This window comes from Lycorma delicatula, chromosome 9 (genome assembly GCF_047948215.1).
Source record: "Lycorma delicatula isolate Av1 chromosome 9, ASM4794821v1, whole genome shotgun sequence".
In the NCBI taxonomy this organism is placed as follows: Eukaryota; Metazoa; Arthropoda; class Insecta; order Hemiptera; family Fulgoridae; genus Lycorma; species Lycorma delicatula.
In genome coordinates, this window is record NC_134463.1 from 16,166,052 (window position 1) to 16,183,358 (window position 17,307).

Below are 17,307 nucleotides of genomic sequence, written 5' to 3' on the forward strand. Positions count from 1 at the left end.
TGGGATTTTTTCTTTTTATGCGGGGTGAATTTTATTTTAACTTTAATTAAGTAATGGTCCGATCCAGTATCTGTTCCTCTCAAGACTTTTACATTATAAATCTCCTTGTGATAATTCCGGTCCATGCAAACATGATCCAGTTGCCATTCTCATTTTTTCCAATCTGGGTGTTTCCAAGTCTTAAATTTGTTTGGTTTTCTCATAAAATAGGTGGATTTTGAGATCATATTATGGTTTCTGCAAAATTCGACAAGTCTTTGGCCGTTCTTGTTAGTTTTCTTTTGGGCAACCCATTTTCCGATAATATCACGATATCTTCGTTCTTTACCAAGTTGGGCATTAAAGTCCCCTATTAAAATCTTTGTGTGGGTCTTATTTATGTTGTTTGCAGTTTGGTCAAGAAGTTCCCAGAATTTGTCCATCTCTTCTCTATCTTTTTTAAGATTTTTTGTCATTGGTGGGAGCATGGACATTTATTATGGTGTAGAATTTATTGGCTGATTTTAGGGTTAAGGTTGAAATCCTGGGGGAGTAAGACTTAAATTCTACGACTGAGTCAATTATTTTAAGATTGATTGCAAATCCTGTTCCGAACTGTGGGCAATTCTTCATCACATTTTTCCTGGGGATTCCTTTGTAAATTCTGTAACCCTGAGATTCAAACGGCTCTCGATCGGTGTTTCTCATTTCTTGAAGTCCTGCGATTAGGATATTTTGTTTGTCCATTATGTCTGTTAGAGTTTTTAGTTTGCCGGGTTGAGTTAGAAAATTAATGTTGTGAGTGGCAATGTAGTTTATTTGCTTGTTTCTTATCCTCAATTTTGAAGTTGTGTTGTTTTTGGGTGTTTCCAAACGCTCCGATTCATTGTTATCTTTTAAGCAGCTGCCCACCGGATCCGAGTGCAGCCTCCTCTGGTATTTACCAGACGGTGGATTTTTTCTTAAAAGACCTTCCATATTTGACTTTCAAGTCAGCCTTGGGTGGGAATAAATTCCCGAGTTACAACTCTGGATGTGATCCAGAGAGGTGATTCCGATTTAGTTCACCAGTAGAAATCTCCACGTTTCTAACTGGTTATCTAGTATATATATAATATATCTTATATGCAAAGAGAAGTGTTAAAATGTTTCTAATAGAATGCAACTTGCTCCTACCTTTCTTAATTTAACAATCATTGCAGACAGTTGCGAGTTAGATTACAATCTTACTGGGTATGAAACAATGTTTCATATGATTATATTTACAAATATTTGCAGAAAAATGAAAATGCTACATTAAGTAATCTTATATTAATCAATTCAAGAAGTTGAATATTCACATCAATCATATTTGATATGAATATGAATTTTTATATCATCATATATACAGTGAGCATTATATGTTTAGAGTAGAGAATAATTTTACAAGAAAGTTCAGGTAAGGTTGTGCACCCCTCTTAGTCGTTTATTCATATACTCATACTGATATTTAAACTTAACGAATTTTAACCTCAGTAATTGTCTTTCAGGATTTTTACTCCAGATGTGCGTTTTCTTTTCTGTCAGAGAATCATCTGCAGTTGGGATTGAGACCAGGACAAAAACTGATTGTATTATTTTCTTTCTCTGTATGGTCCCCTACAATATCGTATACTGTCATAATTTTTTGATTGAAGTTGATAGCAAGGACCATGGTAATGAAAAATGTATAAATAGTAAATACTACTCACTATGGGAGGAGCATGGTAAGTAATGAGAATGATAAGTAGTTTATCTGTTGATGAATATGAAACAAATATTCTATTAGCAATTACATTAAGAACGATTATCGATCAATTTAGAACGATCAAGTATTGAATTTATGGTTAATTGTAACAGATTAGTTAGACTGGGTTATGAGAAATGGAAATGTGAGAAGGGTTTGAAGAGGTGCCCTTCACGTGATGGTGACACTTTGGTGCAATGCCAATCTCACCCACACTGCTTTCAGCTGTCACCAGATTACGTTTGCACGTGATTTACAAGTTTAAGTTTACGTGGTTTAAGTTTGTCTGTTACTTTACATAAAAAGATATTTATAATAAGGATCTATTATTGGTAATCAATTTGTTCTCATTTATTGCTACTGGAGTATTATTATCAGTTTTCTTAAGTCATACGATTTTTTTTTCTAGTGTGCATTGGACAATTACTGAAATTACATTACAAGGAAATGATCTTTAATTATGTTTATAGTGATTCATCTTGTGAAAAATGTTATTTCTCCACAGAAATTTCTGTTATGATATGAGTATTGTGGGATCGGAGGATTCATTTTTATTTTGTGTTGATTTATATTCAAATGCTCGATTGTTTTCCTTTGGATCTGGTCGCAGGGTGGATGAAAAATGTCATCCACCGTGGGGTCATTCCATTGTCTGGTTGGTATGGTTCCTTTGAATGTGACTGCTGGCTGGTTGAAAAATGTCATCCTCCATGGGTCATTCTGTTGTCTTGTTGGTATGTCAAATCTTTTGTTGGATGTGATCGCGGTGAGTGAAAAAAGTCATCTACATAGAGGTCACTGATTCCTTTGGATCTGGCCACAGGTTGGATGAAAAATGTCATCCTGTGTGGGGTTATTCCATTTTTCTTGTTGGTATGTTAAGTCTTTTGATGGATGTGTTGTCGGTGAGTGGAAAACTCATCCCCGGAGAGAACACTTGCAGCTGTGTCAGTCATTTCCCATAGTTCATTAACATAGCTAGTGAACCAGTACAAACGAGTCGTCGATATCTGCACTTTTCGTTAACACTGCAATTTCCACATGTGGACGATTTGCTAGTTGTGTGTATATATATATATATATATATATATATATACACTAGTATAATGATATGTCATATCTCATTATATTTACAAATGAAAGTGTAAAAATTTATGTAGCAAGATGCAACTGTATGCTTACCGTTTATAATCTAATATTACTCACTGTAGGCAGTGGAAATTAAGCTCACAATCATATCAGGTATGACACTGAATGTCTCATGTTTATCATATTTACAAAGGGAAGTTATATGTTGTTCCAACAGTATGTAATTTACTGCTACATTCCTTAATTTAAAATTAATCATTCCAGACAGTTGCCAGTTAGCCTATACTCTTACTGGATATGAAACAATGTTTCACATGATTATATTTACAAATAAAAGTTGTAAACTATTTGCAGCAGAAGGTAACTGTTTCTGTTTTATGTCTGTTGGATTATGTAATGTTATATTGATCATTGTAGGCAGTTGAATATAGCCTACAATCATACTGAATATGAATATGAATTTTTATATCATCATATGTACAGTGGAGCATTATATGTTTAAAATATAGAATAATTTTACAAGGAAGGGCAGATTAGGTTGTGCATCCCTCTTACTCGTTTATTCATATACTCATACTGATATTAAAATATAAACAATCCTAACCTCAGTAATTTTCTTTCAGCATTTTTAATACAGATGTGCATTTTCATTTCTTTCAGGGAATCATATTATTGGTGTCTGCAGTGGGGATCGAGACTGGGCAAAAGCTGATTATTTTATTTCTGTGTATGGTCTCCTTTGGGTAGCATATACTATCATAATTTTATGATTGAGGTTGATACCACGAACCATGATAATGACAGATATACAAATAGTAAATACTACTACTCACTCTACGGGAGCAGCGTGGTAAGTAATGAGAATGTTAAGTAGTTTATCTGTGATGAATACAGAACAAATATTCTATTAGCGATTAGATTAAGATTATTGTCCAATTTAGAATGGTTAAGTATTGAATTTGTGGTTAACCGTCACAGAGTAGTTTGATTGGGTTATGAGAAATAGAAATGTGAGGTGAAGTGATTTTTAAAAGGGGCCCACCAAAGGGATTTAAGTGGTGCCCACCACTTGACAATGACACTTTGGTGCATCGCTACTCTCACCCCTGCTGCTTTCAGTGGTCACCAGATTACATTTGCATGTGATGTTAGAATTCTGAAATGGGAATGGTTTACTTTTATATTTTACTTTACATAAAAAGATACTTTATAATAAGGATCTATTATTGGTAATAAATTTGAAGTCATTTATCGCTGCTGGTGTATTATCAGTTTCCCTAAATCGTACGATTTTTTTTCCTGTGCACCGTGGACAATTACTGAAATTACATTACAAGGAAATGACCTTTAAGTATGTTTATAGTGATTCATCTTGTGTAAAATGTTATTTCTCCTCAGAAATTTCTGTTTTGATTTGGGTATTGTGGGATTGGAGGTTATTTTTATTTCCTGTATTGATTTTATAGTTGATTTTTTACTGAAATGCTAGATTTTTTCGTTTGGATCTCGTTGCAATGTGGATGAAAAACTTCGACACAGATTAATTAGATTGGGTTATGAGAAATCCACATGTGTGAAGAAGGGATTGAAGCGGTGCCTCACCACGCGACGATGATGTGCATCATCACTCTCACTCCGCTGCTTTCAGCGGTCACCAGCTTACATTTGCACATGATGTCGAATTTCCAAAATGCTTTACTTTTTCGTGATTGGCAACCAATGATCTAATATTGGCAACCAATTTTAGTCATTTAATCGCTAGTGGTGTATTATTATCAGTTTCCCTAAGTTGTACAATTTTTTTTCTAGTGAGCTGCAGACAATTACTGAAATTACACTACAAGAAAATAATCTTATGTTATGTTTATAGTGATTCATCTTGTGATAAATATTATTTCTTTTCAGAAATTTCTGTTATGATTTGAGTAGTATTGTGGGATCGGAGGATTCATTTTATTTTATGTTTTGATTTGATAGTTGATTTATACTCAAATGATCGGTGGAAAAATAACATCCACCCTATGACCTTCTTAATCATTTTTTCTTGATAATACATTTATATCTGGCCGCAAGGAGGTTGGCAATTGTTATTCACGAACAGACGACCCCATCATCTTTGTATCAAATCGATTAAGATAAGTTAGGTTTTACTATTTTTTTTTTTATATCTGGCCGCACCGTGTCTGAAAATGTCATCCACATATGGGCCATCACATCGTCTCTTTTTTATGTCAATGATTACTTTGGAGCTGGCCGCAGGGTGTTGAAAAATATCATCCACCGTGTGACCATCCCACCTTAATCATTTTCTCATGATAATACATTTAGATCTGGCTGCTAGTAGCGTGAAAATTGTTATTCACGAAGAGACGGACTAATCATCTTTGTATCAGATTGATTACATTTGATTAGATTGATCAGATAAGTTAGATTTTACAGTGATTTATTATGTAGTTTTTGGTCCTGTATTTGTTCGCCTGTGTTATGAGTAACGTATACATATATAAATGTGTTCGAACAAGCGCCCACCACATGACACACTAAAATATCTATCGTCACTCTCACCCCCCCTGCTTTCAGCAGTCACCAAAAATAAAACTATAGTTTTCAATAAAGGTTTTAATTACATTAAACTATATGCCGTTTACGGCTACCGATGTATTATTTAAAGTTATGTAGTTTCGTATTAAATTGTTTCCGTTTTTGTGAGCCATGTTGAATTGCTGAATTGAATAAGTGTTTAAAAATTAACAACGTAATGTTATATACTTCATGTGTCCATGGTTATATATATATATATATATATATATATATATATACTGTAATTCTTGTAATGATGAGAGTAGTGTAGTTCAGTGCTCTCACCCCCGCTGCTTTCTGCGGTCGCCAAACATAAATAGATAGTTTATAATAAGGATTTAATTTATTTAAAGGCATATTTGTTTATTGTCTTGATGTAAATAAACTTTGTACAAATTAGACACTAATCTCTAAGTAATCTTTCTGTTGTTGTTTCGTGGTAAGTAATAATCATCACCTACCAAGAGGCAAGCCATCACCGGAGTATTATATTGATTAAATATGTAATTATTTGTTAAATATCTGAATACGAAATCATTAGTCTGTTAGAATACTCGTGTGATTAGGTTTGAAATTAGAAATAAAAGTATCTGATTATACAGTTTAAAGTCTCATACTAGCTAGGCTGTGTTAAGAGTGATTAATTCATATGTAAAAGAATTTCAAGAAGCGCCCACCACGTGATGATGACGCTACCATGTCCATCATCACTCTCATCACCCCCGCTGCTTTCAGCGGTCGCCAAACGGAAATAGATAGTTTGTAATAAGGATTTAATTTATTTAAGTTAATATTCCTTTACTGCCTTCGGAATATAGTTTCACTGTTTGTAATTCCATTATAATATATTATAGCCATGTTCATTTGCTCAAGTTATAAATGTGATTGAATTTAACAACATAATAGTTTATACTTCGTGTGTCTAGCCTTATTTATAAACAGCAATAATTAAAATGAGAGCAGTTTAAGGCCAGAAAAGTATTTTTTTTCATGTCTATTTGTACTAATTTTATACAAATACCTCTTAAGTAATTCCTTTGTATCACGCCACATGGTGTGTGAAAAACAGCATCACCATAATAAAATCCAATGTAGTGTATGTATATCACTGATTCCAATAAAACTTTAGGCAGGATTAGTGGAAAACATAATTCGAGATGTGGACATTCCATAGTCGTGTTTGTGTTTTTTTTGTACCTGACCGCAGGGTGGCGAAAAATATCTTCCACCGTGTGACCATCCCATCTTAATCATTATTTCCTGATATTAAATTTAGATCTTGAAGCAGAGCGGTTGAAAATTATCTTTCACGTAGAGAATATACCTATGGTTTATTTTTTGAATCTTTCCGCATTGTGTCTTAGACAGCCTGTCACATGACATCATTGGGCCATTATATTGTCGTATATTAATATCAATGATTCCTTTGGATCTGGCCGCAGGGCGGTGGAAAAATAACATCCACCCTATGACACCATCCTTTCTTAATGATTTTTTCATGATAATAATACATTTTTATCTGGCCGCTAGTAGGGTAAAAATTGTTATTCACGAGTCCAACCCATCATCTTTGTATCAAATCGATAAAGATAAGTTAGATTTTACAGTGATTTATGTAGTTTTTTGTCTCGTATATGTTCGCCTGTGTTACGAACGTATACATGTATAAATGTTTTCGAAGAAGCGCCCTCCACGTGACAATGACACTAAAATATTTATCGTCACTCTCACCCCTTCTGCTTTCAGTGGTCGCCAAACATAAATAGATAGTTTATAATAAATATTTAATTTATTTGAAGTGATATTCGTTTTTTGTCTTAAAGTAAATACGATAGTAACGTTGTAGTAATTATAAACTAATTCCTGAGTAATCTTTTTGGTCCGGTCTCATAGTGAGTAAAAATCATGATCCACCAAGAGGCTTCCCATCATCGTGATATTTTGTTAATTAAATACGTAGATTTTCTGGTAAATAAATCTGAATATGAAATCGTTAGTCTGTTAGATTACTCATACTAGCTAGGCTGTGTGAAGAGCGGTTGATTCATATGTAAAAGAATTTGAAGAAGCGCCCACCACATGACGATGACCCGCTGTGTTCAGCGGTCGCCAAACAGAAATAGATAGTTTATAATAAGGATTGAATTTATTTAAATTAATATTCCTTTACTGCCTTCGGAATATAGTTTAACTTTATGTAATTCCATATAGTATATTTTCGTTTCATCATGTTCATTTGCTGAAGTTATAAATGTGATTGAATTTAACAACATAATAGTTTATACTTCGTGTGTCTAGCCTTATTTATAAACAGCAATAATTAAAATGAGAGCAGTTTAAGGCCAGAAAAGTATTTTTTTTTCATGTCATTTGTACTAATTTTATACAAATACCTCGAAAGTAATTCCTTTGTTATCACGCTACGTGGTGTGTGAAAAACGACATCACCTTAATAAAATCCAATGTAGTGTATGTATATTACTGATTCCAATGGAACTTTAGGCAGTATTGGTGAAAAACGTAATCCGGCATGTGGACATTCCAGTCGTGTTTGTGTTTTTTCGTCGTACCTGACCTTGGATCTGGCCGCAGGGTGGTGAAAAATATCCACCGTGTGACCATCCCATCTTAATCATTATTTCCTGTTAATAAATTTAGATTTGGCCACTAGTAGCGTGAAAATTGTTATTCACGAAGAGACGAACTAATCATCTTTGTATCAGATAGATTAAGATAAGTTAGATTTTGCATATGTTAGTGTTTTTTTATTTTGTATCTGGCCGCACCATGTCTCAAAATGTTATCTACCTATGGGCTATCACAATGTCTTATTTTTATATCAATGATTACTTTGGATCTGACCACTGGGTGTTGGAAAATATCATTCACCATGTGACCATCCCATCTTAATATTTATTTCCTGATAATAAATTTAGATCTTGAAGCAGAGCGGCTGAAAATTGTCATTCACGTAGAGAATATACCTATGGTTTATTTTTTTAATCTTTCCGCAGTGTGTCTTAGACAGCCATCCATCATTGGGCCATTATATTGTTGTATATTAATATCAATCATTCCTTTGGATCTGGCCGCAGGGTGGTGGAAAAATAACATCCACCCTATGACTATCCCTTCTTAATCATTTTTTCTTGATGATACATTTATATCTGGCCGCAGGGAGGTTGGTAATTGTTATTCACGAAGAGTCGAACCTATCATCTTGTATCAAATCGATTAAGATAAGTTAAGTTTTAGATAAGTTAGGGGTTTTTTTTTTTGTTTCGCCGCACCGTGTTTGAAAATGTCATCCACATATGGGCCATCGCATTGTCTCTTTATTATATCAGTGATTACTTTGGAGCTGGCCGCAGGGTGTTGAAAAATATCATCCACCGTGTGACCATCCCGTCTTAATCATTTTTTCATGATAATACATTTTGATCTTGCTGCTAGTAGCAAGAAAATAGTTATTGACAAGGAGTCCAACCCATCATCTTTGTATCAAATCGATAATGATAATTTAGATTTTACAGTGATTTATTATGTTGTTTTCAGTCTCATATATGTTCGCCTGTGTTACGAGTAACGTATACATGTATAAATGTGTTCGAAGAAGCGCCCACCATGTGAAAACACTTACATAAGTGTGGAAGTCTTATTTAGTGTGTAAGTAGGTAAGTGTATTTAGATTTCAATGTAACTTATCAAATAGTTTTGGAAATTTTCGAGCCAAAAATTTTATACATAGTGTATAAAATTTTATATATATATAAATTATCGCCTTCTAATACAGACTGAGGAGTATACTTAAAATACAGGACAGAAACGGCAAGGAGATCTAGGTCCAAAGCAAGCCTCTGGTGAAGCATCTTCGCCACATTGTTTTGTCGGACTGTATATTCCCTTGGAGCTAAAAACTGACACCCGCTAACCATGCATGGACAGCATGATGATGATGAGTCCATCGAACAGCATGTTTGATGGACTCGGTCGATCCACAAAGGCACAGGTCAATGGTTACAGGCAGGTTCCTTTGGGGTTAGATTATTGTCACATTTTACTATAACCCCGTGGAGCAAACTGGACTGGCTCTTCTCTAGGAAGTATTTCCGGAGATTCAGCAGCTGTTTTGCATGAACCTCCCGCCCACAAATCCACAACGCCTCTTCCTCTATTCCTGGAGAGGTGAAACCACTTGACGGAGCTGCGCGGGTGATGGGAGCGGTGTCGCGTGAACGATACATGCATCATTCTATTAAGCCCTTTAAATTATTTCATATTAATTTGAATTCTGATGTTCTGTTTTGCTGTCGTGATTTATATTATTTTGTTGGTTATATGTTGTATTGATGACAATTCCGTAACTAGGAAACCACAAGGCGTTATACAACAATAATTAATATAGTTTTTATTTTACTGTAAAGGCTATTTTTAAATAAAATTAAATCTTTTAGTAGGTTATTTGGTTAACCTAGCTAACCAATAATTGCTTTGTTTGGGAGCTGTTACTAATCAGCTGTCAAGGTGAGTAATAAATCAACAGTACGTTTGTAAATTCGAGTAGGAGTGTTCAGACAAACAGAAAATAAGACCCTTTGATGTGTTTGGACAGGTATCCTAGAAAATGTTCGCGGCGTAAACTCAGAAAAGACAACATTGTAGAAAAGTGACATCATCGATGACATGAGTGACACCTCTGGAAGTGGGCAAGATATCACTGACTCGCGAACGAATTCCTTCCCATGGCAGACTATCCCAATTTTATGCAAACCGAAAATGCCACATCCTCCAACTATGAATAAATTACTTCTATCCAATCAGTTTCAGCACCTTCCAATGGAGGAGACTAGCGAACAAACCGACAACACTAAGGTTGTCCTTAGCCAATAATCCTTTATGGAATAACGGACGTATTAAAACTCTGTGATTTATTTGACAAGGATTTAGACAAATATGACTATAGTGTGCGGATAGTATCCAGTAAATAGCTTTGGGTAATTTCAAAAGATGTAGATAAGAAAATTGAGTTCTTTGAGGCCTAATAGGGCAAACCTTCATAAGGAAAGATGAAAGGGCGTTCCGAGTTGTACTCAAAGACATACATTATTCAATCCCAGTAGATGTTATAAGAAAGGACAATGAGAGCCATGGACACAAAGAGTCGGAGTACTTTTAACGCCAGACATTGAGTGACGAAAAAGCCTCTGCCAATCTAATCTTGAACCAGAGGGTAACAACAGGAAGATCTTCGACCTAAAGTGTATTGCGAACTGTAGTGTTTGTTTTGAAACACCATGGAGGTCTCCTGAATCTGAGGTTGCAAGAGGACTCAGAAAGGTCGACCTTCTGATCTTTCCGTATCGTATGCCGTTCAGACAACAGCAACTTTGGTGATTCTGATGGCAAATATAAAATAGATAATTTAGTAGCTAAGACTGAATTCTTGTTACAATAAATTGGTAGTCTGATAAGCCTACTGACGAAAGTTATTATCAAGATTTGTTAATGGCAAGGTATTGAAGAATTTTGACCTGGAACGTCAGTGGCCTAGTAAGGAAGGAATTGAAGGCGATGATAGTTACGGAATTTTTAAACATTCTGAAACGCACTTCACTGACCGTAACTATTTCTGTGTTAGAGTTTACAAGGTCTAATCACCCAGATGTTAGAACACATGGCGGTAATACGGTTCTGGTTAAGATTGCTGTAAGGTATCACCTCCTTCCAAGTTTTAAAATGGACCATATTCAAGCGACCTTGATTAAAATATTCGACCAACCATATTGTCTGCAGTTTATTGTCCACCTTGTCAGGTGATCACAGATGGCTTATTTTTGGAATTCTTTGCAACTATGGGTTCCCGTGTTGTTGTGGGTCATGACTGGAATGAAAATCACGTACTCTCAGCTTATGAGGACTGAAAGGAGGACCTTGAAGGTTATTATTGACATCCAGCGATTGAATGTAATTTCTGGACTGTAGCCTACATACTGGCCTACAGATGTAACAAAGGTGCCCGACTTATTAGATTTTTATATCGTCTCGGGGAGTTTCTCTTTTTTGCACCACGTTTGAGAATAATTAATTCCTTAATAATTACATAATCCGATCATTTTCCAGTTCTTCTGACCGTTAGCACGATGGTTATAAAGAAGAAATCCCCATTAATGCATAATAATGCCACAGATTGAGAATCATCGTAGTTGGGTGCGATGATTGGGTACGACGTAGTTGGGTACGATGTCCCCCCAGCCAACTACGACAGGCTGGGGGGGACAGGCTGCCTATAGTAGTTACTTAGAAATACCCAAATTACATCGATGATGGGACCCACGACTTAACCTTGTTTACGCAGGAGGCAATCTGACGTTTAACTCACATACTATCCAAGAGAAGCAATGTTTCTTATTCTCATTTAAAGGAAATCTCGGCTCGGTGAAAATGGCAATTATGAGGCCTGAAGATAGGTCAACTATGAATAGGGGTGCTCGTAACTAAAAAAGCTGATAAAGGTGAGATGATCAAACACTACCTGGAAAGTCTTATACGACGTTTCACATGCAGAAGTGTTGCAAGGGATCGGGAGAGTAGAAGGCGTCAACAAGGCTCCTGGTTTTGACGTAATAACTCATAAGATGCTGTTTATGTTACCATTAGGGCCACCAAGTGCATAACGCGCCTCTTCAGTGGCATCCTTCGGAATGAAAGGTGTCACAAAACCGGGCAACTTGTAGAAGATGAAACTTCGAATGGACTTTTGAGATTTAATATCTTGTTTTTAAATGCTCTATGAATTTTTTCTTGTTTTTAAGCGCATATTTTTTATTTAAATGGACAACTGGGAAGATATTTTATCTCAATCAATTATCAAAACAACAGTCAATATAATTTGTTTATTATTATTATATTCGTAATAGAACCTATTCCCTCGAACACTATAGATTGTTTCTAGACAATAAGGGTATGATTCTCGATCATCAGTTTGGTTTCTATAGGGGTCATTCTACTACCTAACAGAGTCACAGGATTACTAGTATGGAGAGGAAGGGGATATTATTCAGCGGCGTTCTTGGACGTGCTACTTCAACCTTACTATTTAGTCTTACTTAGCTAGTCGTATGGCCGTTTTTCGCAAGTTATATTATCAGGAGTTGTCTTGCTTTTTTGTCACCAATTCGGGTCACTTTTGAGGTCAGTCCTATACCTGGTTTTCAAATGGGACCTTTTAGTCTTAGACTATGTTACCAATGGATCCTTTGCGGAAGATATGCAGTACTGGCGATTGACGATGATGCAATTTTAGCCTTGGACAAGCGTCAATCGGCGTTAGACGTAAAATAAGGGTTAGCTCAGGTAAGCCCATCCACGTTACTTTTACGATGAGGAGGGAGGACTGTCAATGAGTTCACTTCGATAATGTTGATATTCCATGCTTTAACAGCGTTTGGAAACTGGGTTTTCATCTAGATGAAAACCCAGATCTAGATGAATGCCCATGTCGCTTGGGCATGGAGGGATCACATAAGGGATAATCGAAAGCAAATTAACATTAAGATCAAGAAGATTCTGGCTTCTTGATAGGGTTCTCTCTCTTTTCAACAAAGTATTACTATATAAGGGGTTCTTAAAGCCAGTTTGGACCTACGGAATTAAAACAATATACGTGGAAATTAATTTTATTTTTTTGTCTTTTTTTTTGTCTTCAGTCATTTGACTGGTTTGATGCAGCTCTCCAAGATTCCCTATCTAGTGCTAGTCGTTTCATTTCAGTATACCCTCTACATCCTACATCCCCAACAATTTGTTTTACATACTCCAAACGTGGCCTGCCTACACAATTTTTCCCTTCTACCTGTCCTTCCAATATTAAAGCGACTATTCCAGGATGCCTTAGTATGTGGCCTATAAGTCTGTCTCTTCTTTTAACTATATTTTTCCAAATGCTTCTTTCTTCATCTATTTGCCGCAATACCTCTTCATTTGTCACTTTATCCACCCATCTGATTTTTAACATTCTCCTATAGCACCACATTTCAAAAGCTTCTAATCTTTTCTTCTCAGATACTCCGATTGTCCAAGTTTCACTTCCATATAAAGCGACACTCAAAACATACACTTTCAAAAATCTTTTCCTGACATTTAAATTAATTTTTGATGTAAACAAATTATATTTCTTACTGAAGGCTCGTTTAGCTTGTGCTATTCGGCATTTTATATCGCTCCTGCTTCGTCCATCTTTAGTAATTTTACTTCCCAAATAACAAAATTCTTCTACCTCCATAATCTTTTCTCTTCCTATTTTCACATTCAGCGGTCCATCTTTGTTATTTCTACTACATTTCATTACTTTTGTTTTGTTCTTGCTGGAAATTAATTAATGATACAATTAATTACGTAAAAAATTTTCTATTATAAAACTCTTTAATTCGTATTTTTTTTTATAATCGAAAAGAAGTATAGCATTTCACTGAAAAAAATTGAGAACAAATTTAAACTAATCCACCTCCCCAGATTTGACTGGGGAGGTGGAGTTTTATTTCTTTATACTATCTTAGTTCTGATCATTTGTGGAGGAACGTCATACTAATTATTAAATTAAATTACATTTGTTAAAACATATTATATACGTTAAAATATAACTGTTCAAATTATTATATATAAGTTAAATTCTATTTTAAATGAAAACAATATACAACACGAAAGTTAGTAAATATTAAATTTATTAACCATAAATATTAACTTCACTCAGTGAAAGCTGTATTCCCATTTTTATTATGGAATGTAACATTGTGTCTTCGTTATGTTTTGCATAATATTTTAAATTACGAATAAAACAGTTATATCATCTTTTATTTCTTCTTGGTTAACAGCAATAATTTTCTGCTACTTCTTAATTTATTTTTTTCTTAATCTATGAATACACAGAATGTGTTTGTGTACGATATATCTTTATACAAAATATAATACGCTGATTAAAATTTCACAATTCTATATATATGCTATATATATAATATATATTATGAAATATATTTTATAATTGTATTAAATTATAATAAAATATTTTACAAAATTTCTTTTGAAAATTTATTATTTCATGGCAATTTTTTGTATATACATATAAAAAAGGTATTAATTTTTAAAAAAATCGATTATAAATTACTTTTTTCAAACCTAATTATTACGTGAATTAATTCATTAAAAAAATACATTTTTTAAAAATTAGCGTTATAATTATTTTTTTAAGAAATATAACGTTTTAAATTATTAAAAATCAGTTTTTTATAGTGAAATATTACAGATATTTAACATAGATTTTAACTTCCATCGCCATTGTTAAAAAAAAATTTCTTATGATTCAAATATATTAACGATCATTAATGATTCTTTTTAAGCATAAATAATTTAAAACATATCAGGAAGAGAGATAAAATAATAAAACATGAAGGACTCGTATTTATAATTTGGAGGGGGAAATAAAAAATGCATAATTGTCTTTTTTGAAAGTAAAAAATCATATTTATAGTCATTAAATAATGAAATATATTTATTATTTATTATTCTTTAATATTAATATTTCAATTAAATTCAGTCAGTGAAATCTGTATTACTATTTTTATTATAATTGGAATAGAACGTATATTTTACCATACCTTGAGACAGAATATAATCATTAACAAATTTAAAAAAATTTTTACCATTTAATAATACCTATTTAAAATCTGCTACATGAACTTTAATCTTAATATTTTACTCAGAATAAAATTCTCTACAACTTTGTTTAAAAGTTTTATGTGTTTATTACCTATTTAATAAAATTATTTTATTAATAATAAATAGTGTATTTTTCCACCTTAATAATAAATAGTGTATTTTTACATCCCCAATCTTTTGACTTTTGCCCAGATTTATCGAAAATTACTAAAAATACAGTTATGAGACCTTAATTTTGGATCCTAAGAATTCCAGTCTGTTTTAATTTTTCTGAAGCTGGAGAAATCAGGACTTTTTCGCCAGGCAACACTCGAAACGTTTTTGAATCTATGTTTATATGAACGTTTTTCTTTATTTCCATCAGTAAAACATGTCATGAAATTTATTACAGTAATTAATTACATATAAGTTATTTTTTACAAAAGGTTTTATTTAACTAATATTAATATTAACATTAATAAAAAAAAGAACAAATTAGAAAAACCTAAAAATAAAAAGTAAGAATTAATTCAAATGGGAACCCCATTTACGGGCGCCTAAGCAGTGTCCGGCTCGTTAACAGATTCCGGCAGTAATAACCAAAGGCGTACGTATACCTGCAGTTTGTAGTACTGTAGGCTTGTGTCTGCCTGGTCAGGAGAACCTATCTTCTTGGTTTATCTGACTGCCAGTATCTGCTAGCTCATTTAGCGTTACCCAGGGTGCACCACGTGGAGGCGAACTAGCTTTACACCCCAAAAACCTAAAGGGTTTAGCCTCCCCCTTGCCATGACTGGTGACTGTGGAGGGGTTTGGGGGGGGACTGGGAGGACGAAGACTGGGTGAATTGGACGGGGGAGCTTGACTGGATGGATAAAGACTGGGTGGAATTGGACGGGGGAGCTGGATTGGATGGGGGAAGACTGGGTGGAATTGAAGGGGGGAGCTGGACTATGTGGATGAAGAGGACCAAATATGAAGCAAGGTGTGTTAGTGGTAGTAATGATTGTGGCAATGATGTTTTAGTTTTCTATAAAATGCTTAGTCTTTGTGATGATGATGTTGGTGGTGGGTGTTGATGTTTGTGGTCTTGATGATGATGTTTGGTTTCAGAAAAGGATCTGGAATCTCCAACCTCGTTGCTACATATCTACTACGTATTAGTCTAACACTACACCACGTCTCACCCCTGCGTTCCTGATACACCACGGCGGACTACGCCCAGAAATTACTGTATGTATTCATTTTACCTTCATTAGTTCCTCTCTTACAAATATTTGTGTGCTACAGGCAAGTTTAGTTTTCCATTACTTATTACGTTAAACCATTATGTTATCATTACAATTTGTGGAACATTCAGTTCATCATACCTATGGCCTTTCAAGTTTCAATTTCACTTAAGTACAGTCACGACAGGTTACTTACATAAGGTTATTATTGTTCAGCTGCAACCTATTTTACAGGCTCAATTAATTTCAATGCGATTATATTTTAATTAACTCTTTATTTTTATGTTTACTTATCACAATTTGATTATTATTAACTCTTTTTGTACTAGAATATCATTGTGGCCTTTTTTCTACACTAAATGTATTAATTATTTAACGTTAAGTTTGTTGATGTTCTTAATTCAGAAGAGGCCAGTGCTAATTAAGATTTATTGTAATTCGTTTATCTAAGATAATGACATCCGTTCATTGCTATTTGTCACATTATAGTATATGTCAGTAGTATAACTATTTGCCAGTTACTGATATTATGTTTTTCTAAATTTACAATTAAAATTAAGGTGTTTCATATGTTCTCTTGTTTTTCAGGCTTTGTCAAAAATGTATATTGTCAAAATCTGTATTTAAAAGTGTATATTCATGTATTTTTTTTTTTTCATTTAACATTATTGTTCAGATGCTGATTTCAGTTGATATTGTATGTATCATTAAATTATGTTATTTTCATAATTTCTTTTTAGTTTTTAAGGTTATGATTTAACATAAGTTCAGTTTTTCTTTCTCATTAAAGTCCAATTTCTTTTGGCAAATACGAGCTGTGTTTTTAGTTAACTTTACCCAACATAGCTCGTTGTTTTTGGACCTCCGGGCCGGATATATTAACGGATTTAAAGTTCTGGCAATATTTCTTAAAGTAATATTTGTCGTAATATCTCTTCCAAATATTATTTTTGATCTGAACTTATTCTATTATTT

The 17,307-nt window shown here is 33.9% G+C and overlaps 1 protein-coding gene across 3 annotated transcripts in view; it reads left to right on the top strand.

The window, feature by feature from the left end:
* Nucleotides 1-17,307, top strand: part of LOC142330281 (angiotensin-converting enzyme-like) — a 102,426-nt gene that overhangs the window by 5,446 nt on the left and 79,673 nt on the right. For all 3 annotated transcript variants that reach the window (XM_075375469.1, XM_075375472.1, XM_075375470.1), the window contains exons 3-5: nt 1,509-1,724; nt 3,494-3,683; nt 16,217-16,336. The gene's annotated coding sequence lies outside the window, so the exon portion shown is untranslated. The remainder of the gene's footprint in view (nt 1-1,508; nt 1,725-3,493; nt 3,684-16,216; nt 16,337-17,307) is intronic.